This window comes from Schistocerca nitens, chromosome 9 (genome assembly GCF_023898315.1).
Source record: "Schistocerca nitens isolate TAMUIC-IGC-003100 chromosome 9, iqSchNite1.1, whole genome shotgun sequence".
In the NCBI taxonomy this organism is placed as follows: domain Eukaryota; kingdom Metazoa; phylum Arthropoda; class Insecta; order Orthoptera; family Acrididae; genus Schistocerca; species Schistocerca nitens.
Genome location: NC_064622.1, coordinates 502526834 through 502552178, shown reverse-complemented (window position 1 = coordinate 502552178; position 25345 = coordinate 502526834). Strand labels below are relative to the sequence as shown.

General features: G+C 46.0%; 1 protein-coding gene across 2 annotated transcripts in view; it reads left to right on the top strand.

Moving 5' to 3' along the window:
* LOC126203670 (proline dehydrogenase 1, mitochondrial-like) overlaps window positions 1-25345 on the top strand; it is a 297265-nt gene that overhangs the window by 140097 nt on the left and 131823 nt on the right. The gene's annotated exons all lie outside the window — the stretch shown is intronic.

The window sequence follows — 25345 nt, the reverse complement described above, 5'->3', positions numbered from 1 at the left end:
CCTTCATCCGTCACCTCGATGTTCAGTAGACACATATGGCGCTATCGTCCACACTCATCTAGTAGTTGCCAAAAATGACGCAAAGTGTCAGCACCAATCAAACTACGAAAAAGTTCTAGGCAAGTTTGGCAAGCGTTAAGACGATTATTTCCTGTCAACTGTATCACAAAACAGCAATTTTTAAGTTATTGTGTAGACAGCTGTGGCACTGAGGCACTGAATTCTGAAGACCTAAAGTTGCCAATCTTTGCATCACTTTGAAATCTTTTCAAGGTATGGCAATAATTCCAAATCTTTCTTCAGACGGTGATAACTGAATCGTCTGCTAAATGTCTGATATTTTTAATGTCGTATATAAGGCATTAATATTACACAATAACAGCAAGGAACCTAACACTTTCGTGGGCTTGCCTGCAGTTACTCCTATTTCTGTTGATGACTCTCCATCCACTGTGCTGCGTCCTCCGCATCAAAAAATCCTTGCGTGAGTTCACGTCACTGACGGTCTAATTGCGTCCCTCAGCAGATTTCCCAGCGAGGAGATCGGGATTGATCGTCGTCAAACGAGGTTCCAGTTGAATCTTTAAATTGGGGACATAGCTGAGACCGCTGGCGCTGCAGCTAGGAGAGGCGGCCAGTGACCGGGAATCGATAGCAGACGCCGCATCCCCCGGCCACGGCTGCAATCACTGCTAAGCAGCCGTATCTCCGGTGCCCCTCAGCTTCGGGCGTCGTGCAGTCCAGGGAAACGCTCACCGGCGCCGCACCGGCTGCCCTCTTAGCAAGTAGGACCTCGCTCTGCAGTGTCGACAGGCTTGGTACAGACTGTAATCTGACTGATCTACGCAAAGTAGGGCTCGCCACAGGGAGCTTACACGAAAAAGTGCAGGGACATTAGCCTTAACGTCCCGTAGGCGACTGGGCCATTAGCGACGGGATGCGAGCGGGAACATCCGGGTGTTTGCCCTAAGATAAGGGCACGGCTGTACTCCCAGTGCCCTACGAAAGGTACTGTGATAAGAATAGGCCGCTACACATGACAGATCGAAACTATTCATAGCAACTTTCCCGTATTTAATATTGCTTTTAAGTTTTCATAACTTTAACCAATAGGCGAGTCTTAAGTCCTTTACCTGATCCATATTTCAATAACTCCCTTCTTACCAGTTTTCCGCTAGTGCTTTGCTCGTTGTACGGAGCATCTGTGACTGATTTTTTTATTAAATTCACGTCTTATCGAAAATGTTGCAGTCGACTGTTGACTCCTTCTTGAGGTCAGTCACACTGACAGTAACTGAATGCAAAAATTCTTTACGTTCATTAAATTCCGAAAGAGTAGTGGTTTTGGAAGGGTTTCAAAATACAGTTTCCATGACAAGAAATCTGTTTCTATTCAAGTACGCAAGTTGAGGTGGTTTTTGTAGTGTCTAAAGAATTAGTGTTGCTAGTAAAAAGGAACGGTGGCAAGAAGTAGAACGCTGAACATTCCATCAAACGATTCTAACCTCCGAAGGTAGATGGCACCTGGAGCAGGAGGAAGAGATCGTAAAGGGATCTTAATAGATCTTTATACAAAAAGCAGTGAAGAAAATCACGTCACAAGATTGTTGAAACGAGACATAGGTCCATGTTGCAAGTGTCATTGTGGACCGCGACTAATTTAATACTAAACTAGCAAACAGGCTAGTGGGCAACATTAGTTCGTAACTTTCTGATACCAAATTTTCGCCAAATCGGAACGAAGCACAGTACTCCGGCAAAAACGAAAGTTTTGATCAGAGGATCGTCAAGAATGTACAGAATTGTAACTTATTACTCCTAGAATTGTAGGTAGATGACACTCACTCTTTTGAATGTACGAGTTTCACTGCCTTGTGCAGAGTCTGATCGCCGCCGCCATCACCGTAAGAGTAGCCGTCACGCTCACTGGTCCAGAAAACCGTTAAAGTAGTCTGCCGTATCGTCTGGTAACGTATCTTGCAGCGGGTTCGTCCAATCACAGCAGTAGTCAAAAGGACGACCAGAGCTGTCTGCCGAATTCTGGCGTCCCAACACGTTTACTGCATTGTGACGTGTATGGTTGTCAGTGTGCTCGTATTTAAAAGCAAGTCCCCCGTTCACTCCGTAAACACTAGTTGTAAAAGCGATTCGAACGTATGTAACGCTTCCTTAATTACGAGGGTCACTCCAAAAGAAATGCACACTATTTTTTAAAAAATCCATCTTATATTCTCCAGGGGACTGATGACCACAGCAGTTTAAGTCCCATAGTGCTCAGAGCCATTTGAGCCATCTTTTATTCTACATGTTTGAAAGTTTTACAGTGTTTACATACATCCTTTAGGAACAATATTTTCATTTCTCCATATAATTTCCATCCCTCTCAACTGCCTTGCGCCATCTTGGAACCAGCACCTGTGTACCCGCACGGTAAAATTCTGGACCAACCTGTTGGAGTCACTCTTTCGCAGCGTGCACAAGGGAGTCATCATCTCCAAATCTTGTTCTACGAAGAGAGTCTTTCAGTTTCCCAAAGAGATGATAGTCTCATGGAGCCAGGTCAGTGTTTCAGTGCTGCCCATCCGAGTTTTGTGATCGCTTCCATGGTTTTTTGACAGACATGTGGCCGTGCATTGTCGTGCAACAGAAATGCATCCTGCTTTTGCCGATGTGGTCGAACACAACTCAGCCGAGCTTGAACTTTCTTCAGTGTCGTCACATATGTATCAGAATTTATGGTGGTTCCACTTGGCATGATGTCCACAAGCAAGAGTGCTTCGGAATCGAAAAACACCGTTGCCATAACTTTTCCAGCAGAAGGTGTGGTTTTGAACTTTTTTCCTTGGGTGAATTTCCATGATGCCACTCCATTGATTGCCTCTTCGTCTCTGGTGAAAAACGATGGCATCATGTTTCATCACCTGTCACAATTCTTCCAAGAAATTCATCTCCCCCATTCTCATACTGTTCCAAAAGTTCGCTGCATACCGTTTTTCTTGTTTCTTTGTGAGCCACTGTCAACATCCTGGGAACACACCTGGAACAAACCTTTTTTAACACCAACACTTTCAGTATTCTACAAACACTTCCTTCCCCTATCCCAGCGTAGCGTGAGAATTCGTTCACTGTGATGCGTCTGTGAGCAGTCACCAATTCGTTAACTCTCTGCACATTGTCTGGAGTGTGTGCAGTACGCGGCCTGCCGCTGCGAGGACAGTCGTCGATATTGCCGTGCCCGCTTTCATCATGTAACCTGCTTTCCCACCGACTAACTGTACTGCGATCAACAGCAGCATCTCCATACACCTTTTTCAACCTCTTGTGGATGTTTCCCACTGTCTCGTTTTCACAGCACAGGAATTCTATGTTAGCACGTTGCTTCTGACGAAGGTCAAGTGTACCAGCCATCTTGAAGACATGCTGCGACGGCGCCACTCACGGGAACAGGTTGAACCAAGTTTGAAAACAAGCGGGAACGATGTATCTACACACTGTAAAACTTTCACACATGCAGAATGAAAACTGTATTTTTACAAAAATAGTGTGCATTCCTTTTGAAGTGACACTCGTATTATACAGAATCTTGTACAGTTTGCATTTCAGGCAGGACTGCGGCTTAACGGGAAAATTATAGTCGCGATTGCCAGATTTGTAAATCTAATAAACTGTGGTGCGCTCAATTTATCGTGTACAGGATGTACAGCAGTCTACGTGGTTTTTTAATTTTTATTATATTCCACTTGGCCTGTCTGTAACGGGTCACTAAACACAAGAGTAGCGCTGCTTTAGATAGTCTCTCGGTACACGAGATGAAAAACAAAGAATAAGGGAGTAGACAGAGAGAGAATGAATGCCACATGTTTGGCCATCAAGAGGGTAATACGTTAATATTAAACGACCCCTGTAGCAGAAATAGAAAGATCTCTCACAAACCCTAATTGTGATTGAATGTGTAGGCCGTTACTCGCATCAAAGTTAGTGTGCTGACACAGGAACAGAAATACTGAACTCCGTGTTCAAACGCCCCTTTGCAAACGAAAGGTGGAAATGAGTGAAATAAGTATTAGGGTCAGTGGTGTTGAGAAACGCCTGAAATCCTTAAGAGTGAATAAATCTCCGAAGCGTGATGTAGTGCCTACCAGATTCTACACACAATTTGCCTCTGAGGTAGCCTCTCTTTTTGAGAGTAACGTACTGTAGATTCAACGAACAAAAAATCTGTGCCTCCTCTGTGGAAGAAAGCATAGCTCACACCCAGCAGGAGCGATCCACCGAGGTAGCATACAACGTCGTTGACATCCACATGCTGCAGAATCTTACAACATATTATGGGCACAAATGTAATCAGGTATCTGCATGCCAACCACCATGGATTCCGAAAAATCTCACTTTCCTCGCACGACATCCCGTATTTTTAAAGGTGGGGAGGTGTCACTCGTTTCATTTGTAGCAAATTACGTTGCCTGTTAAAGAATGCAAGGCGGGCTGTGTTTCTTTCAGCCAAAACCGTGGCGAGCAGCGAGTTGGGCAGACGACTTCCCGATTAGAAATGTCCGGGTAGCTCTTTCCAATTCAAGCGTTCGCCTGGTAACCATACAGGACCTCACAAAGTTTGTGAAAGTGGGCGTGGACGTCGCGGAGCATTCCCAAGCATGAAAAGTGCAATCGGGCACGCGCGATTTTTGCTTCTTTGAGAGGAACGTGGCCATTAAGATGAGACAGGCTGAACTTAGAAGACGCATCTTGAATTAGCCCACTTGCAGCCGAAGCTCATATTTGGTTGCTTTTATCTTACGTGCTGTGAACATGTGCTGTATGAAAGAAGCGGGACGCTGAAGTTTTTTGGAAACTGTGTCGTTTTTGTTAAGATTTGTTACAATAAAATGACGGGAAACAACACGTTCCTGATTGGGAGCTTTTCGTATTATAACTGGCGTGCTATTGAAGTATGTCGTTTAAAAGCACCGTTGCACTTAACAAAAACGCGTCATTTTGGTGTGGTTTGTAATACGTCACTTAGAGAAATAACGGCGGTTAAAGCCTTTAGGAGACCGTAAGGTGAAAGATACAAAGGTGAGACTTACGAACCGTTGTCTTGGACAAAGGGACGGATTGCGAATCAAAAAGTTGCTGGTCCTGGTCCTGCTGACAGCGGCTATTTTTTATTCAACTTCAGTTTTCTGAAAGATTCTGATACATTCTTACTGATTTACCACAAGTAGGTACTCGAATGTTCGATATTACATATGTACAAGAGCGCTTTTCGCGCACGTGTGAGCTTGTTGGATTTTGTGAACGTGTCAGGGAATATGAGGCACCGAGTTGCTAGATTTCCGTCTACGGCACTGGCTTCGCGCTCGCAATTCAGTACAGTGCCTGTTACAATCGGAATGACATTGGTGGCACGTGAGCGAGCGAGTAAACAAGCGTTTTAGTAGAGACTTTGTTTGCATAACGTTAAAAGTAATAATTATGAAATAGGCATTGCCGAGCAGAGGCGCTTTCCCACATATTCGAAAGGGAACATGCGTAGGGCCGGAGTTTGACTCAAAATTGAGCGAAAGTTTTTTTTTTTTTAAATGTGTATAACAATTATTTGTCCAGTCATCAACCAGTCCACAGAATCGTCGATTTTCTCAGAAACGATCGCTAAGAGAGCAACGTAGGTATTTGCCTAAACAGTGTGGTTTGTGCGCCAGATACACTGGCGCGCCTAAAAACGTTGTGGTCACCTACTTGATTCGCTGTTGTCCACCTCTGGAATGCATAAACGTCAAGCAGCAATTCTGCGTGGACGATTCCAGGAGCCCTTACAGGTTTCCGGAAGTGTGTGGTGACAGATAACTGAGGACAAGGCTCACAGTTCCTGCAAAATACCGGCCGGTGGCGCGAGAGCGCGGAGCTGGCGTCCCAGGCGTGTTCCGTAGGGTTCAGATCCGGCCAGGACATCACTGTAGTGGTCCTTACACGAGTTGTTGACCGAGCGAGGTGGCGCAGTGGCTAGCACACTGGACTCGCATTCGGGAGGACGACGGTTCAATCCCGTCTCCAGCCATCCTGATTTAGGTTTTCCGTGATTTCCCTAAATCGTTTCAGGCAAATGCCGGGATGGTTCCTTTGAAAGGGCACGGCCGATTTCCTTCCCAATCCTTCCCTAACCCGAGCTTGCGCTCCGTCTCTAATGACCTCGTTGTCGACGGGACGTTAAACACTAACCACCACCACCACGAGTTGTTGCGCGATGCTGACCACATTAATTCGGACAGTTATTCTGCTGGAAGGTTACATGGCCGTCGGAAGGACATGAAGCATGGAGGAACGAAGGTGGTATGCAGTGATGTTGACGCAGTCGACAGCTGTTATGAAGCTATCACAGATCCCGCGCAACTCCAAATTGATGTCCTCCATAGCGCGGTGGCGCCCCTATCGCTCGGCTCCCGTGGCGCGGTGCATATTTCGACAACCCGTTCGCATGGATGACGGCGTATCTTTGCACGCGTAACAACAAACGTGATTTGTTCGACCAGTAGTGTGTTTCCATTGAGCGACAGTCCATTCTCAATGATACTTCGTCCATTGCAAGCGTAATGTACGTCGCTGGCCTGCCTGCTGCTAAGCTCCAGCTGCTGCGATGTGTGCAGAAGTACACTGGTGTCCAAAATTAAAGCTGCAAACAGCTATTTCCCCGTTCCTTATCTAATTCGCGATATAGTCATACAAAATGTAAACAGGAGACCTTACAGGTAGCCCCACATCCACAGTCGCTGAGTACAGTCACAGACGGTGCATCATGTCACTCTGCGGTGGAGGACCATATGAATAATGGAAACAGGACAGTGTCAAACTGATAAGGTCCTATGGCTTAATGTGAATTGTTCTGATGTTTCTCGGGTGTGGCGACATTTTATAGAGCGAGAAACTGTATCCCGGAGACTAGGGTAGGCTCGACCACGTGTGACTTCAGAAGAGAGGATTTGGCTGTAAGGGCAGGACAGTACCGCCTTAGCACACAGCTAGGCAACTGCCATGTGAGGTCGCAGTATCCAGTGGACGTGTTGTATCGAGGCAAACTGTGTGCTGAAGGCTTCATGAGAGTTATGTTTATTGTCGGAGTCCTGCTGTATGCCTACCTCTGACGCGTCTTCACAAAAGGGAACGTCTAGAATGGTGTCATTAACCTGGACGGTCCGATATTGAGTCCACAAATGAGTCCCTATTTGGAGAGTGAGTCTCGAAGGATCCGCATCTGGAGGGAACGTGGAACATAATTTCGGGACCCAAACATTGTGGAAAGACACAGATATCGAGGAGCATCCCTAATGATGCGGGCAGGGATTATGTTGACCACTCAAACACCTCGTCATGAAATCGTACGGTTAAATCGGCAAGGTTTAACTGCTGTCAGGTATCGTGACGAGATCTTTGGACCTGATATGCGGTTGTTGTGAGGTGCTGAGTGTTCAGACGTCATATTGCTCGAGGATAATGCACGACCTCTTAGACCACATGTGGTTCATAATTTCTTGGAAACGGCAGATACTGTACGCGTCGCCTGCTTGCTCTCTCGACTTGAATCCCATAGAGTACCAAAAAAAAAAAAAAATCGAATTGGTTCAAATGGAATGGCTCTGAGGACTATGCGACTTAACTTCTGAGGTCATCAGTCGCTCGGCTCCAGACTGTAGCGGCTAGAACCTCACGGCCACTCCGGCCGGCCCATAGAGTACATCTGGGATGCTCTAGGGACACGGGGTGCATCACGTCAGCATCAACCAACCAGTCTTCAAAACTTGCGACCAGCTCCACAGGAAGGATCGGCGTTATTGCCTCAAGAGGAGATTGATTAAATCATTCACAGCATGCCCCCTCGTTGTGAAGCGTGTATTGCTGCCGGAGTTGGTCACGCTCCGTACTGAACACCTTAACCAGTTGTCGGAATATGTGTGTGTGTGTGCGTGCGTGTGTGTGTGTGTGTGTGTGTGTAAATCCGTTAAGTTGCAAAAAAAAAACCAGATATTTTTTGTCTACCCTCCTGCATGTTTCCGTTCGGGTTCTGTGTTCTTCACATTGTTTCTACTTTACTATTACTTGTTTGTGCTGTTTTGTGTTAAAATAAACGCAACCATCAGACTTCGCTGCTTTAATTTTGACACCAGTGTATTTTCTCTGGAACACTTGTGCCTTAACCAGCATCTTAGTCTGTGGCCAGGCCTCCCACACATGGCCACGCATAGAGCGGGCGAGGATCCGACCACCACGTTGTCCGACAGGGCTGTGACGTCAGAGCGCTAGTCGGCTACCCGTGGTGTCGCCGTCCTCCGACCACTTACCACAACTAGGAGCTCACGACAGCAGCTCGAGGTGCTGGTTCACAGTCGCCGCACCCGGCACATCGATGTGCTCTTTGTAAAGCAGCTTACGGCACTGGGTTTCTCCCCGTCTGCGGCTCCTATCGTCGCAGTAGTCATTCCGCGTCTCCTCTCTACCCCGCTTACACAGGGTGAGGAAAAATTCGCGCACTCGGACTTCGCGGCGCGGTTCCTCACATGCTGGCAATAGAAAACTGTCTCTCACAAAACTTCGTCCTGCGCACATTTCGAGCAGTAAATGGACGTCAAAGATTGGCAACCTGGCAAGACTGTAATCTCGTGTACGGTAACTATGTCAGCAAACCGAGTAGTGCTGTGCATTTGCTGCACTGGATAGCGTTTTGGTTAAAAAAAATGGCTCTGAGCCCTATGGGACTTAACATCTGTCATCAGTCCCCTAGAACTAAGAACTACTTAAACCAAACTAATGTAAGGACATCACACACATCCATGCCCGAGGTAGGATTCGAACCTGCGACCGTAGCGGTCGTGCGGTTCCAGACTGAAGCGCCTAGAACCGCTCGGCCACACCCGCCGGCGATAGCGTTTTGGATTAGTATGCTGGAGGTTGAGGGCTCGAGTCTGGGTTGTGGATCATCTGTTATTTTCTAAAAGTAGTCTGCGTGGTACGGTATCTGTCTTGTTAATCGTAATGCAGCGATTACAGTGGGTTGTTGATGATTCTTCCGGGTTATAAGGCCGTGATCCATGGAATTCTTCCATTCCTAACGTTTCGTCCAATGCTACGATGGACATTTTCAGAGGTATGGCTGGTCCTGCTGAGTCCTGCCGACTGGACCAGCCATATCTCTGAAGATGTCCATCGTAGTATTGGACGAAACGTTAGGAATTGAAGAATTCCATGGACCACGGCCTTATAACCCGGAAGAATTATCGACAACACTACCATCCGGTCGTGAAAGCCTTCGTTGTATGATTACAGTGGGTCTTCTACAAAACATTTGCAGTTACATGCCGGCTGGAGTGGCCGAGCGGTTCTAGGCGCTGCAGTCTGGAACCGCGCGACCGCTACGGTCGCAGGTTCGAATCCTGCCTCAGGCATGGATGTGTGTGATGTCCTTAGGTTAGTTAGGTTTAAGTAGTTCTTAGTTCTACGGAACTGGTGACCTCAGATGTTAAGTCCCACAGTGCTCAAAGCCATTTGAACCATTTCTTTTGCAGTTACGTACTACGAACACAGAAATGGAAGTACAATCGTTTTCATCGGTCAGCTTTTAAAGAAGCCTTTTGCATATCGTGGACGCGAATTGTTTCGCACCACTTCATCTACTAGATGCCAAACCTGTTTGGTGTGTACCCTTCCCCAATGGTCCCATAGATCAATACCAACAATTATTCTTGTCACGTTTAGGGTCGCTACAATCCGATATGGCCGTACGCCACCACTAGGGCTAGCAACGTGCTTTGCAAATAATTTCCATGGGAGCACTAGGGGAGGGTACACCGAAAACATGTTTAGAATCTAGTAGATGCAGTGGTGCGAAACAGTTCGTGTCCACGACATGCAAAAGTTTCTTTAAAATGTGATCAGTGAAAAAGATTGTACTGCCATTTCTCTGTCCGTAATACGTAACTACAAATGTTTTGCAGAAGACCCACTGTAATCGCTCTATGACGATTAAGACGCCAGACAACGTACGACGAATAATACTTCAAGCAAATAAAAAATCCACTACACAGAATCGGAACCCTCGACCTTCTATATGCTAAGCTGAAACGCTATCCACTGCACCAATTGCACTGCACTATTCGATTTGCTGACAGAGGTAGTTTACAAAGTTACCAGTCTTTAACGTCCATTTACTGCCCGAAATAAGCGCAGGACGAAATTTTGTGAGAGAATTTTTGTATTGCCTGTATATGGGGCCCACCTTCCTCACGACGCCATGTATCTGGAACACCACCAGACGCCAGTTAGTCTCGTGGTGGGCAGTGATCTCAGGGTTTTCGGCTCAGCAGCAGTGTGTGGCCCGCACTTGCCGCCGAAGGGGGCTGCTATCCGAAATCTCGATGAGGAGCACCTCCCTCGCTGTGTAGCAACTTATTAGCGCTGAAAACGATGTTCGGCGTGCTTCTTCGTGTCGAACACGTCCCGTCTGAGGGCCGGCATAAAGGAGCATCTTGCAAGAACCCTACTTAAACGTTGGTGCAACGGCATGGCCGAATATTTGGCTGAGACAGGCAGTGTGAAAAGAGGGCCAGACTGGGACGTGGCGCCGGCGCGTCGAGTACTGCAGTGCCGCCGCGCTGCTGCCGGCCGGTTCATTGATCTGGCGTGAAGGCCGCAGAGCGGAGCCTACTCCAGCCTAGCCTAGCCGAGCCTAGCGCTGCGTAGCCAGTGTGTCACGCAGGGGGCGTGGCTGGCCGGCCGCCAGGCCCGGCATTGGCGCGGCGTGCTCTGCTGCCCACCACTGCTGCTCTCTGCTCTCCCAGCCGAGGAAGCAAACAAAGCAAAGCAACCCAAACCGCCTCTGTAGAGACAAGAGTGTCTACCGCAACGCCCCTGGCGTTCTATTCCTGTACTCACTCTCGACTGTCTAGAGTGGTCTTTGTCGTGTACACGTAAGCGCTAAAATTGCGTGTGTTGTGAGAGGTGTCTGCTGTGCAGTCCGTTCAAAGTTATGAGGGATTATACTCTGTACGAAAAAATCGAAAACACATTAACAAAATGTAGGAACAAGCAATGATGATAAATTAACTAACGACCAAAGCAGAATTCATAGCGTAGCTCCTTGTCCCAGGTCGTATGGTAAATTCTCTACACTCCTGAGAACTGAAGGAATAGGTGAAGTGTCATCCAGACATTTCAGCACATATACATTGATTTGCTGGAGAAAATAAATGCTTGCAAACAATCAAACAATGAAACTTCCTAGCAGATTAAAACTGTGTGCCGGACCGAGACTCGAACTCGGGACCTTTGCCTTTCGCGGGCAAGTGCTCTACCAACTGAACTACCCAAGGTTGCAGACGAGGTACTGGCAGAAGTAAAACTGTGAGGACGGGGCGTGAGTCGTGCTTGGGTAGCTCAGTTGATAGAGCACTTGCCCGCGAAATGCAAAGGTCCCGAGTTCGAGTCTCGGTCCGGCACACAGTTTTAATCTGCTAGGAAGTTTCATATCAGCGCACACTCCGCTGTAGAGTGAAAATCTCATTCTGGAAACATCAAACAATATGTAGAACGTAGTAAATACCGCCATTTTATTGGCCACTTTGTATCTTGTGCCAAATAACGTCGAAAATTGTCCTCGTCAAATAATTCTGACTTTTTACTGTTCAAATTATCGCCGTTAAAACACGTTTTCTTGTTTACGGCCTCATTTATTCATGCAGTAGGCTTTTACTCTGTGAAACGTAAAGACGCTTTTGCTTTGAGATATTTCGTGTCGTTGGCGGGAGAACACCAGTAGGATAAAATATCAGGATCTTGTGCAACGAAAACAAAACAAACACGATAAAGGAGACACGGAAGCTAGAAAATTAATTTCTGGAATAGGAGTGATCTCGGGCGGAATGCGTTACGTTCGGGTGCTATCAGATGCCGCCAGTCCTCCGTTTCTGCGCAACATACAAGGGTATTTAAAATTCTGCACTCCCCACAATCTATAGCTCATTCACATCATACACACACTGTCATCCTGTTGATAGCTGTTTTACACGCAGATACCAAAGGCGCCCACACTTAGAGTAGTTGGTTTCGACTTTAGATTTTTATTTATCCTTATCTATTTATTTACGGTAGACCTGCGATGCACAGCTGCGGTTCTCCATTTGTTTGATGTAGGCAAGTCCGCCCCCTCACACTTCCTTCTTGTAAACTTCTTTCTACTCGTGTTCCATTCATTCCCAGAAAGCTAAGGGCGGGCTCTTGTAGAACTTCGTTCTTTTGAGAAGACAGAAGTAATTATGTAGTTATTTCCTCTCTTTTTCTTCCTTCTTGCGGCTCTTCGTCATTGTGACGGATTGACATTATTTTGAAACCAAATCTCTATTACGAATTGAATGATAACGGTTATTAGATATACATTCATAAAAAATGGTGCTGGAACTTGTCATGTTAATTGAAAGATCTTCGTCTCTCTTTCTGTTCAACATCGAAACTTATATTATTTAATGTCAGTCTCTCAGATTACGTACGTAGGACTGTTTGGAGCCTAGCTTTGAGAAGGGAGAACTTTGGGTCCAACGACTACACAAAGCTATGCAGCAAACACGTTTCGTCACTCTGTTTCGACACTGAGGTCTACAGTAGCGGCAGGAAAACTGAAGCCAGATGATGTACCAGGAAATCTTTTATTTTCCTTCGCTCTTAGCACCTAAAGAGAGAGAAAAGCCGAAAATTCTTCCTGGCAATCTCATATATGCTTATTGGGTCTAATTATACTAAAGCTACCTAAACGATTGGTAGTGCAACAGAAACAGGTATTCTCTGAAGAGCTGTTAGTATGCCACTTGTCAGCTGGCCAAACGTCAGAACGATAACCGTGGCATTAATATTCGAAATTTCGAAAAATATTTTAGCTATGATCCTGCTTGCGTAATAGTGATGCAAAGGGTCATTAAGTTGTTACGATCAATGCTTCATTTCAATCATCATTTAGAAAAACTCCGCATGGCGCAGTACGCTATGACAGAAACTCAGCTTTTTGCTCTCCGTCACATTAGATGTTGGTTTCAAACCTTAACGCAACAGATACAGGGGCGTGCGCGTCCATATATATCTGTGGACGCAGCACTGCCCGAGGCACCGACAGATGGGTCTGCGGTCAGGGTACGGTGCTCTTTACACGCAGGCGGCCATTCTAGCAGACCGGGTAAAAAAGGAATTAGTCTTCACGTGACGGTTTCGGAAGTTTTGCAGAGTTTTCTTTATTCTTAACTGAGAACCTTTCGGCTTGATTTTACAGACTTAGATGAGTTCTAAACGTAATGAGTTTCCCATCAGGCAGACAACTGAGTGCTTATATTATGTGGCAGTGTTTGTCAGGTTTGATGGTTCAATGAGTACAGGACTACTAACCTAATGGTTTATGTTTCAGTCGTGCATCCGTGTTGCTGTCTTTTTCACTTATTGCTTATTTCGCTTATGGCAAAGATTTGTGAACGTGAACAACGCCGAGTTGAAGCGTGATACTGAGTTCGTGTTAAACTGGATAAGCCAGTGCTAAGGTTAGCTTAGTATCCCGTGGGAGTGCTGTTTGGTATGGGTCTAACCAACACCGACTCAAAGGAAGGCCTCGGCGCTTGTCGGTGACGTCACGTCAGCTAGGCACGGCGAACGCCAGGTCTGTTGCAGTCAGAAACGCCTGGGCGTGCTTATCACTATAAACCTCTTATTTTTGGACAAAATGTTTGGTATTGTTTTGGATTCTGCAGTTGTATTTAGATGAAACATTTTCTTACTATCGTAAAGCTACAAATGACGATCTTAGTTCTGTATTGCTGAATCCTGTCGAAACAAACGTAGATCAATATGAGAAGATGCTTTGCCCCATTGCAAGCTTCGGAAATTTTACATTCAAGTAATTCTATTTACTGCCGGCCAAAGTGGCCGTGCGGTTAAAGGCGCTGCAGTCTGGAACCGCAGGACTGCTACCGTCGCAGGTTCGAATCCTGCCTCGGGCATGGATGTTTGTGATGTCCTTAGGTTAGTTAGGTTTAACTAGTTCTAAGTTCTAGGGGACTAATGACCTCAGAAGTTGAGTCCCATAGTGCTCAGAGCCATTTTTAATTCTATTTACTTGATCCATTTTGCTATCGAAACTTACCCCAACCCCCTTATTTATTTATTTATTTATTTATTTATTTTCGTTTGACATCGTCACTGGAAATGTGAACTAATTTACATGTGTAAATGTCCAACTGTTGCCAGTCATTAGATTAGTCGTTTTGAACGAAAGGAATTCTAAACAGGAAACAAAATAGCTTCATACATCGAAAATACTGCTGAGCTTAAACTTTGTTAAACGTGCACATTAGAAAAGATAAATATTCCTCTCTTGCAACTGAAAGGAGAAACTTTATAAGATAAAAAATTTTTATTTGATAAAACCAGTATCACTCTTTTGCCTCTTGTTCTGTCCCCCACCCCCTCCCCCAACATGTACAATCGCAAGATATTTCATTAACATTCAGTGCTCCTCACCCCATAGCTAACCAAGATACCTAAAGATACAAACGTAACTTCCTCAGATTTACGAATAAGGTAAAGAAGCACGAATTCTGTTGCTGCTGGACCATGAAGTTGTTTTTGTGTGTCAATCCCTAAAACAGGTGAAAATTTAAGTTCAGGAGTACACTAATTGTTAAGAAGTGTAATGAATTGGACACTTAATTAATTGCAGAAATCTCTCAGAACAATGTGTGTTGGTCAACTACCGCGAATAGTTTCATATTTTCCTGTGTCAGAGACGGAGGCACCACCATTATGAGTACGCCTGCAACAGACCTGGCGTTCGCCGTGCCTAGCTGACGTGACGTCACGAACAAGCGCCGAGGCCTTCCTTTGAGCCGGTGTTGGCCTAACACACTCGAAAATGTTGGAAGTTGGGACGCACGAGTGTTTTGCAGGCAAACTGCTTTGTGGACAGAGAGACGTGTGTGGCGGTGGCGGTGAGTCAGCAGCAGTAGCAGGAGGCGGCTGGGCCTGCGTTACGCCGGAGCGGCCACGGCGCGGCGGTCGGCGGCGGGCGCTGGGCGGACGCCCGGCTTGCGTCACGCTCTGGCGCTGGCTCGAGGCCTCAAGGTCGGCGAGCCCCCGCCTCTCCACATCCCGCCACTGCGCGCTCCCGTGGAGAGCCCCCGCGGCGCCACGTTACTGCCGTAGCGCAGGACGCGCGCGTCGCGGGTCCCCGACCGTCTCGCAGACGAGTTATCATTGCAGTTCCCTTCTCTGTTTCGATACAGACGGGACGTCACTGTCTCCAGTTCTGCTGGGCTGCTGCACTGTGCAGTGTGTTCTGGAAGATTGGGGAGTACTGAGAGATACGACTGGAACGGTCATCCGAATGAAAGATCTCCTCGTAAACATGTTGTTCAGGTCTTCAGTCCTGAGACTGGTTTGATGCAGCTCTCCATGCTACCCTATCCTGTGCAAGCTTCATCATCTCCCAGTACCTACTGCAACCTACATCCTTCTGTATTCATCTCTTGTGTATTCATCTCTTGGTCTCCCTCTACGATTTTTACCCTCCACGCTGCCCTCCAATGCTAAATTTGTGATCCCTTGATGCCTCAGAACATGTCCTACTAACCGGTCCCTTCTTTTTGTCAGGTTGTGCCACAAATTCCTCTTCTCCCCAATCCTATTCAATACCTCCTCATTAGTTACGTGATATACCCATCTAATCTTCAGCATTCTTCTGTAGCACCACATTTCGAAAGCTTCTATTCTCTTTTTGTCTAAACTTGTAGTCCATGCTTCATTTCCATACATGGCTACACTCCACACAAATACTTCCAGCAACGACTTCCTGTCACTTAAATCTATACTCGATGTTAACAAATTTTTCTTCTTCAGAAACGCTTTCCTTGCCATTGCCAGTCTACATTTTATATCCTCTGTACTTCGACCATCATCAGTTATTTTGCTCCCCAAATAGCAAAACTCCTTTACTACTTTAAGTGTTTCGCCGCGCAGGATTAGCCGAGCGGTCTAAGGCGCTGCAGTCGTGGACTGTGCGGTTGATCCCGGCGGAGGTTCGAGTTCTCCCTCGGGCATGGGTGTGTGTGTTTGTCTTTAGGATAATTTAGGTTAAGTAGTTTGTAAGCTTAGGGACTGATGACCTTAGCAGTTAAGCCCCATAAGATTTCACCCACATTTGAACTTTTTTTTTTTTTAAGTGTCTCATTTCCTAATCTAATTCCCTCAACATCACCCGATTTGATTCGACTACATTCCATTATCCTCGTCTTATGTCCGCCTTTCAAAACACTGTCCAATCCGTTCAACTGCTCTTCCAAGTCCATTGCTGTCTCTGACAGAATTACAATGTCATCGGCGAACCTCAAATTTTTATTTCTTCTCCATGGATTTTAATATCTACTCCGAATTTTTTTTTACTGCTTGCTCAATATATAGATTGAATAACATCGGGGACAGGCTACAACCCTGTCTCACTCCCTTCCCAACCACTGCTTCCCTTTTATGCCCCTCGACTCCTATAACTACCATCTGGTTTCTGTACAAATTGTAAATAGCCTTTCGCACCCTGTCTTTTACCCCTGCCACCTTCAGAATTTGAAAGAGAATATTCCAGTCAACATTGTCAAAAGCTTTCTCTAAGTCTACAAATGCTAGATACGTACGTTTGCCTTTCCTTAATCTTTCTTCTAAGATAAGTCGTAAGGTCAGTATTGCCTCACGTGTTCCAACATTTCTACGGAATCCAAATTGATCTTCCCCGAGGTCGGGTTCTACCAGTTTTTCCATTCGTCTGTAAAGAATTCGCGTTAGTATTTTGCAGCTGTCACTTATTAAACTGATAGGTCTCTCTTTGATAGTTCTCTCTTTGGGACTGGAATTATTACATTCTTCTTGAATTCTGAGGGTATTTCGCCTGTCTCATACATCTTGCTCACCAGATGGTAGAGTTTTGTCAGGACTGGCTATCCCAAGGCCACCAGTAGTTCTAATGGATTGTCTACTCCCGGGGCCTTGTTTCGACTTTGATCTTTCATTCTCTGCCAAACTCTTCACGCAGTGTCATATCTCCCATTTCATCTTCACATACATCCTCTTCCATTTCCATAATATTGTCCTCAAGTACATCTCCCTTGTATAGACCCTCTATATACTCCTTCCATCCTTCTGCTTTCCCTTCTTTGCTTAGAACTGGGTTTCCACCTGAGCTCTTGATATTCATACAAGTGGACATAGGCGCTAAAAATCATGCTTCAAGAGCTGTTAGCACCATTTTATCTTCAGTACTGTGAAACAAATCTTTTGTACTGCAAGCTTTTTTGTTTCCATACTTCGGAAGGAGGTAGTATGCACCGAACAAGAAAAAATTGTCCACTAAACATGGGCTCTAAAGAGCATACGTTTAAGAGCTATGAGCACTTTTCCCATGGAACAGATGTGTTGCGCAATAGCGAAGATGAGCGAGAGCCCATAGGTCGTAAGTTACGCATTTTGGAACCCACATTTACTGCACATTTTGCTTAGAGTGATCTTTCCTATCATATGGCTCAATATTGGCCATTCCTCCTGAGACACCGTGTTCAACTCTACGGTGCTGTTCTGTGAGACGGCACGTTTAGTGCTGTCTCTTGTGCATAAATTATCTGCTATGCAGATTCATGAAGAAAATTTCGAAGATCTACACTCCTGGAAATTGAAATAAGAACACCGTGAATTCATTGTCCCAGGAAGGGGAAACTTTATTGACACATTCCTGGGGTCAGATACATCACATGATCACACTGACAGAACCACAGGCACATAGACACAGGCAACAGAGCATGCACAATGTCGGCACTAGTACAGTGTATATCCACCTTTCGCAGCAATGCAGGCTGCTATTCTCCCATGGAGACGATCGTAGAGATGCTGGATGTAGTCCTGTGGAACGGCTTGCCATGCCATTTCCACCTGGCGCCTCAGTTGGACCAGCGTTCGTGCTGGACGTGCAGACCGCGTGAGACGACGCTTCATCCAGTCCCAAACATGCTCAATGGGGGACAGATCCGGAGATCTTGCTGGCCAGGGTAGTTGACTAACACCTTCTAGAGCACGTTGGGTGGCACGGGATACATGCGGACGTGCATTGTCCTGTTGGAACAGCAAGTTCCCTTGCCGGTCTAGGAATGGTAGAACGATGGGTTCGATGACGGTTTGGATGTACCGTGCACTATTCAGTGTCCCCTCGACGATCACCAGTGGTGTACGGCCAGTGTAGGAGATCGCTCCCCACACCATGATGCCGGGTGTTGGCCCTGTGTGCCTCGGTCGTATGCAGTCCTGATTGTGGCGCTCACCTGCACGGCGCCAAACACGCATACGACCATCATTGGCACCAAGGCAGAAGCGACTCTCATCGCTGAAGACGACACGTCTCCATTCGTCCCTCCATTCACGCCTGTCGCGACACCACTGGAGGCGGGCTGCACGATGTTGGGGCGTGAGCGGAAGACGGCCTACCGGTGTGCGGGACCGTAGCCCAGCTTCATGGAGACGGTTGCGAATGGTCCTCGCCGATACCCCAGGAGCAACAGTGTCCCTAATTTGCTGGGAAGTGGCGGTGCGGTCCCCTACGGCACTGCGTAGGATCCTACGGTCTTGGCGTGCATCCGTGCGTCGCTGCGGTCCGGTCACAGGTCGACGGGCACGTGCACCTTCCGCCGACCACTGGCGACAACATCGATGTACTGTGGAGACCTCACGCCCCACGTGTTGAGCAATTCGGCGGTACGTCCACCCGGCCTCCCGCATGCCCACTAGACGCCCTCGCTCAAAGTCCGTCAACTGCACATACGGTTCACGTCCACGCTGTCGCGGCATGCTACCAGTGTTAAAGACTGCGATGGAGCTCCGTATGCCACGGCAAACTGGCTGACACTGACGGCGGCGGTGCACAAATGCTGCGCAGCTAGCGCCATTCGACGGCCAACACCGCGGTTCCTGGTGTGTCCGCTGTGCCGTGCGTGTGATCATTGCTTGTACAGCCCTCTCGCAGTGTCCGGAGCAAGTATGGTGGGTCTGACACACCGGTGTCAATGTGTTCTTTTTTCCATTTCCAGGAGTGTATAAAGGTTGCATATTCATACTTCATATATATTTAAAGAATACGGCGCTCAATATCTCCTTTTTCTGCTAACATCAAAGTAGCGGAACATTCATGAAGTTCCCAGAATGAGATTTTGACACTGGAGCGGAGTGTGCGTTGATATGAAACTTCCTGGCAGATTGTGTGACTGACCGAGACTCGAAGTCTGGACATTTGCCTTTCGCGGGCAAGTGCTGTACCATCTGAGCTACCTAAGCACGACTCACACCCCGTTCATATCAGCGCACACTCCACTGCAGAGTGAAAATCTCATTCTGGAAACATCCCCCAGGCTGTGGTTAAGCCATGTCTCCGCAATATCCTTTCTTTCAGGAGTGCTGGTTCTGCGAGGTTCGCAGGAGAGCTTCTGTAAAGTTTGGAAGCTAGGAGACAAGGTACTGGCAGAAGTAAAGCTTTGAGGACGAGGCGTGAGTCGTGCTTGGGTAGCTCAGATGGTAGAGCACTTGCCCGCGAAAGGCAAAGGTCCCGAGTTCGAGTCTCGGTCCGTCACACAGTTTTAATCTGCCAGGAAGTTTCATTCTTGAAATCGTTAATTGCTTTGATATGACATCCAGCAATACACAATGACTGAACCTGGAAGCGCAGCGATTTGAAATGGTTTCTGAATTTCAAATTGGTTATTTCATTGAAGGACGAACAGCGTTTTAGCCTTTAGATGTCTTTCTTTCCAGGTCAGTTAGTGATGATTAACTTCTTGTTTCCTTTAATACATTGTTCATACGTACTCTCAGCTCATTGAAATATTAGGGGAGACTGGGCCACCGTGAACAGTGGGGTACACTAAGCAGTTGATTATATAAAATATGTGACTGTCAGGATGACAACAGAGTTCCGCACATGTCGCCTACAGTCTCTGTGAAACCTAGATGGCTTAATGACGTTAGAGTATTGAAGGTGTGACTGTTGTGTTACGATCTCCAGCTGCCAGTTTTGCGACGTCTGTAGAAATGATTGGTACTAAAGTGCTGTAGAAACCAAATATTGACAAAATATAAAGCCGTTATCGTGGGCATTCTCTCTCCATAGCACAGGCTAGAAAATACAGAATTCTAACTTCTGTTGTGACTGAATAAATGTGTTCAAATGTGCTCATGTGGTATGGGGCAGAGCAGATTTTTCTTTTTTTTTTATGGGCCACAGTGAGCATATACGCAGAAAACAAAAATGTTTCGATACAGAGAGAGAACTACTACTTTTGATGTAACAACTGCAGAAAAAGTGAAGAAAGCTGTGGACAATAAAATTCATGAAAGTTCTGGCAGCAGCAAAACAATACAACGTCCCTACACAAACTCTTGAAAGGTTAGTTGTCTTGCAAATATAATGGTAAAAAGTTGTAGTCCGAAACGTACTGATAATGGTACCAACAGGGCAGATATGACACATCAACAGCGCAAGCACTGCTCCATTTGCAAGTCTGACTGCATTTGGCAGCTGCTTAAATAGTTAAGACACTTCGTATCACCGAAGGAAATTAAAGACCTTCAAAAGCAACCGCCTGTAAGACAACAGCTCAGCACAGAAGAGAAAGAGGAAGAACAAGAATTCTTATTTGTACCCCAGAGAAACAGCAGCCTCTAGAAAGTGAAAATAGGGAGGAAAAAATGGCGAAAATGCGACATCAACCAACCAATAAGCCCAGTCCTAAAAGTGAGAGGGCGACTCCAGCCAGAGAGCGGCTCGTGAAGGCTCTGCTCCTCTTCAGACGCGTGGCGGTGAAGACAGTCCTGACAACGAAGAAGAATTTCACATGGAAACCGAGCTCCAAGAGAAAAGGAAATTAGGCTCCGCTATTTCGTAGTGATATCAGTTCCAATAATAAAAACGAAAGCACTATAATTGTTGTGACTTATCTGTAGAGGTCATGTAAGTTGGACAGACTTTTACGCTTGCTGCAGATGAAGAACCACATGACATTAACTTCAAAGATGTCATTTGTAGACTACCAAAACCTTCCACAATTGGCCGCACTAAAATAACTGTAGCAATGTTTGTATTTCCTACTGATAGGGATACTTACGTTGTCCAATGATTTTATTATTTACAAATTGAATGTATCACATAATTTATATTAAGAAAAATAAATGTTTCCAGGCTAATTTATATTAAGAAAAATAAATGTTTCCAGGCTATGTGCGGCCTCTCTCTCTCTCTCTCTCTCTCTCTCTCTCTCTCTCTCTCTCTCTCTCTCTCTCTCTCTCTCTCTCTCTCTTTTCACTGTGCCTCACGCCAATGACTGGGGTAGTGTAGGTATTTTCGCGTCATTTTGCTGTCAGTTATTCTGTTTGTAAAGCTTTTATCAAAACAAAACATTAATATAGATAATAGATGGTATGGGCTTCCTATATGCCGTAAAGTAATCCACAGATATTATCAAATTTCTACACAAAATATTCTAAAGCAGAAAATATGTCCACTGTGCTGCAGTCACCCCTGCCAGCCGCGGTGGTGTAGTGGTTCTAGGCGCGCAGTCCGGAACCGCGGGACTGCTACGGTCGCAGGTTCGAATCCTGCCTCGGGCATGGATGTATATGATGTCCTTAGGTTAGTTAGGTTTAAGTAGTTCTAAGTTCTAGGGCACTGATGACCACAGAAGTTAAGTCCCATAGTGCTCAGAGCCATTTGAACCATTTTTTGCAGTCACCCCCTACTTCATGAAATCCTGTCGTCGTAAATCTGACACAGCACAACAACATTTACTTGCCGAATCTCAATTTTCGTTATGGTTGAGATACATCAATGGTTTCACAATTACCTCTGAAATAGATAAATTTCAATAATTACAGGTAAAAAGGGCTTCAGTAATAACTCATCGTGCAACAACAAATTAATAATCAACACTTTACAATGATTGCAATATACTTAAATATTGTTGCCACGTAATTAAGTTACATTAATTTACAAAGTTCTGCAAGAAAACTTGCGTGTTGTTGAACTGACAAAAAATTATTACGACATGGAACATACCTCTCTTTTCTTCCTCCGAACAATTGTCAGCGGCGTGTTGACAGGTCAAAGCATATTCTTTTGAGAGATTGGTTGTCTGGTGGGAATAACACAGTCCGGCATCTCAACGTTTGTAAACTGCACCATAAGATCCGCCAGAACTTCACGTCGAACGTGAAACAAACAGTAAAACCACAAAACATTTTGTAAAGCACACTTAATATAAAAAATTATTTATCGTTTATCCAAACAAAAGGCTCAACTTAAAATATTTCGTGACGGCGGCATAACAGGCGTTGGAACAGTTTCAGATATTGCAACACCACAAGTAGCAGGGGCCTGTTATGTGTGTTCTCGCGTCAGAGCAGAACACACAATTTCTAAAACGTCCACCAGTTTTGCACAGTCCCCTTTGCAGAGGTGGCAACTAGATCTCGAGGCTGCTTTAGTGGAAGCGCAATGGAACAGATGAAGGTTGTTTCTCACTGAAATAGTGTAGTCGGTATTTCATTCGGATGTCAGCTATTTTTATTGCGCGCGTTCCTTCAGGTAAAATAGCAAACTCAGCTATATGTTTCATAATGGTGCGTACGTGTGCAGGAATGACTGGCTCAGTTACTAATCACTATTATCTGTCAAAATATAGGGCTTGTCCTGAGGCAGCAAGAAGGCAAGTGTGTAAAGGGCACAGACGAAGGCGTGACTACGGTAAACAGGCTACAGGGTAGACTAGCTTGGAAAGCTGCATAACCCAGTCTTTGCACAGTCGACAGCTGACGGCACAACGTGTGAAATGCGTGCCCTATATTATCTGGTGTGTTCCTCATTGACAAACCGTATTTGAGTTCATGACTAAAAACAACTTCTTCCGTTTCCAGTGCCGGCAGCGTCTCGCGTATTTTGTGTCGTTTTAACCGATGAAATATCAATAACAGTAATTCCGTCTGCATCGCAGAAAACATCGCTCGTGATCGCTTTAGAAGGAGAAATCTTTCTGTTGCTATCTTGCATTCACTTCTTAGATTGCCATTTTATTTCAAGCGTGCCGTCGTAGGCACAGGTCTGTGGTGACTTGACAGATTGCGTCTGGTAAATCTGTCGCTTCGCTAAATGGATTTCGCCTCTTCTCTACCTGCGTCGCCATTATTACTACACTGAATTAGACAAAAAAATCGTCTGACGCCACTTGCAAAGCTTAAAGTTCTTCGCTGCGATTATTGTGACTCTTTAAAGCGTCAATTTGTGTCCAAAGGCAACAGTTTGTCGCGTAACCCAGTCCAGTGTTGCGCAGAAATAAACCGCAGTGAGCTTCGCTGAGCGGTCTGGGGAAACCCAGAGCGAGAGCGCGCACTACAGTTACAGCAGATCTCTCTCTCTCTCTCTCTCTCTCTCTCTCGTGCACGCCCCTCATCGCGTGCCGCCACTGCTGTGCTAGTGGAGAGCTATTCCTGTCCGCGTCACGGCCTACTTGTTGATGCCACACAGCAGTGGAACGGCTGTGTCAGCAGACGTTAACTTGCAGGAATTTTGTGCCCTTGCTCTTCAGCGCTCCCGACACTCGCAGATTCCTCAAGGGAGCGAACTTGGTACTCTTAAGTCTGAAATAACGCCGGAGAAGTGCTCACGAATGAAAGACAACGTGGACACCGAGGTGGAGAGTATTAAACCCATATCTTGACTTTCATTGAGGACTCTACGGCTCCGCGCCGACGTTTATTAAAGAAAATCTGTGGTTTTATAATATCGGAAGTGACACGTCACTCGCTCGAACCCTTTCTAGCAATCAAAACCTATTAGAAATTAAATGGCGTCTCACTTTTGTAAGAAGTTTTGACGTTGTGGATATAAGAACTGTCTGCAGTCAGACATTTCGGCCGTAATCGCGTTAGTCTGTTCTCCTACAACATTTAGATAAAGTCTTCAAACTTTACTTATTGTATAGATGCATGTGATAGGTGAGACTCGATTTTTCAAGTAGTGTTTTTGCAGAAAATAGTTTTTTAGAACGATTAAGCAGTTGTCAATGTTTTAAAAAACACTCAGGGGTGGTCAATGAACACTTCAGTACGACACTGCTGCCTTTATTCATTTGGAAACATAATGGGCGTGTTAGCTTGATGAATTACGCAGCAGTGTAGAAAAATGCTTGTACTTCGAAAAGTAGATTCTGTACATGCAGTGACTAATAAGATGCGTGCGAAATATTAATGATGCTGGCTATTTTACCACAAAACGAAAAAAAGAGTTACCTGACTGTGCCATCGTAGGACATATATACATCGAAGAGTCAGAGAAACTGGTACACGTGCCTAATATCGTGTAGGACCCCCGCGAGCACGCAGAAGCGCCGCAGCAAGATGCGGCGTGAACTCGACAAATGCCATAGTTAGTGCTGGAGGGAACTGACACCATGATTCCTGCAGGGCTGTCCATAAATCCGTAAGAGTACCAGGGGGTGGAGGTCTCTTCCGAACAGCACGTAGCAAGGCATCCCAGATATGCTCAATAATGCTCATGTCTGGAGAGTTTGGTGGACAGCGGAAGTCTTTAAACTCAGAAGAGTGTTCCTGGAGTCCCGCTGTAGCATTTGCGGACGTGTAGGGAGTAGCATTCGCCTGCTGGAATTGCCAAAGTCCGTCGGAATGTACAGTGGACATGAATGGATGCAGATGATCAAACAGGACGCTCACGTACGTGATACCTGTCAGAGTCGTATCAGGGGTCGCATATCACTCCAACTGCATACGCCCCCAACCACTACAGTGCCTCCACTAGCTCGAACAGTACCCTGCTGACATGCAGGGTTCAGGCATTCATGAGGTTGTCTCCACGTCCATCCGCACGATACAATTTGAAACGAGACTCGTTCCACCAGGCAGTGTGTTTCCAGCCATCAACAGTCCAATGTCGGTGTTGACGGGCGCAGTCGAGGCGTAAACTACGTGTCGTGCTGTCATCAAGGGTACACGAGTGGGCCCTCGGCTCCGAAAGGACAAATCAATGATGTTTCGTTGAATGGTTCGCACGCCGACACTTGTTGACGGCCGTGCGCCGTATTCTGCCTGTATTTGAATATGCATGCCTCTACCTGTTTCTTTGGGGCTCCAGTGTACATCGGAAGCTCCACGCTAACGCTTCTGATCAGTAAATACACGTACCCATTGGCTCTTGCATTCGCTTTAATCTCATCTTTCAAATCGTGCAGCGTAAGTCTCGCTGCAA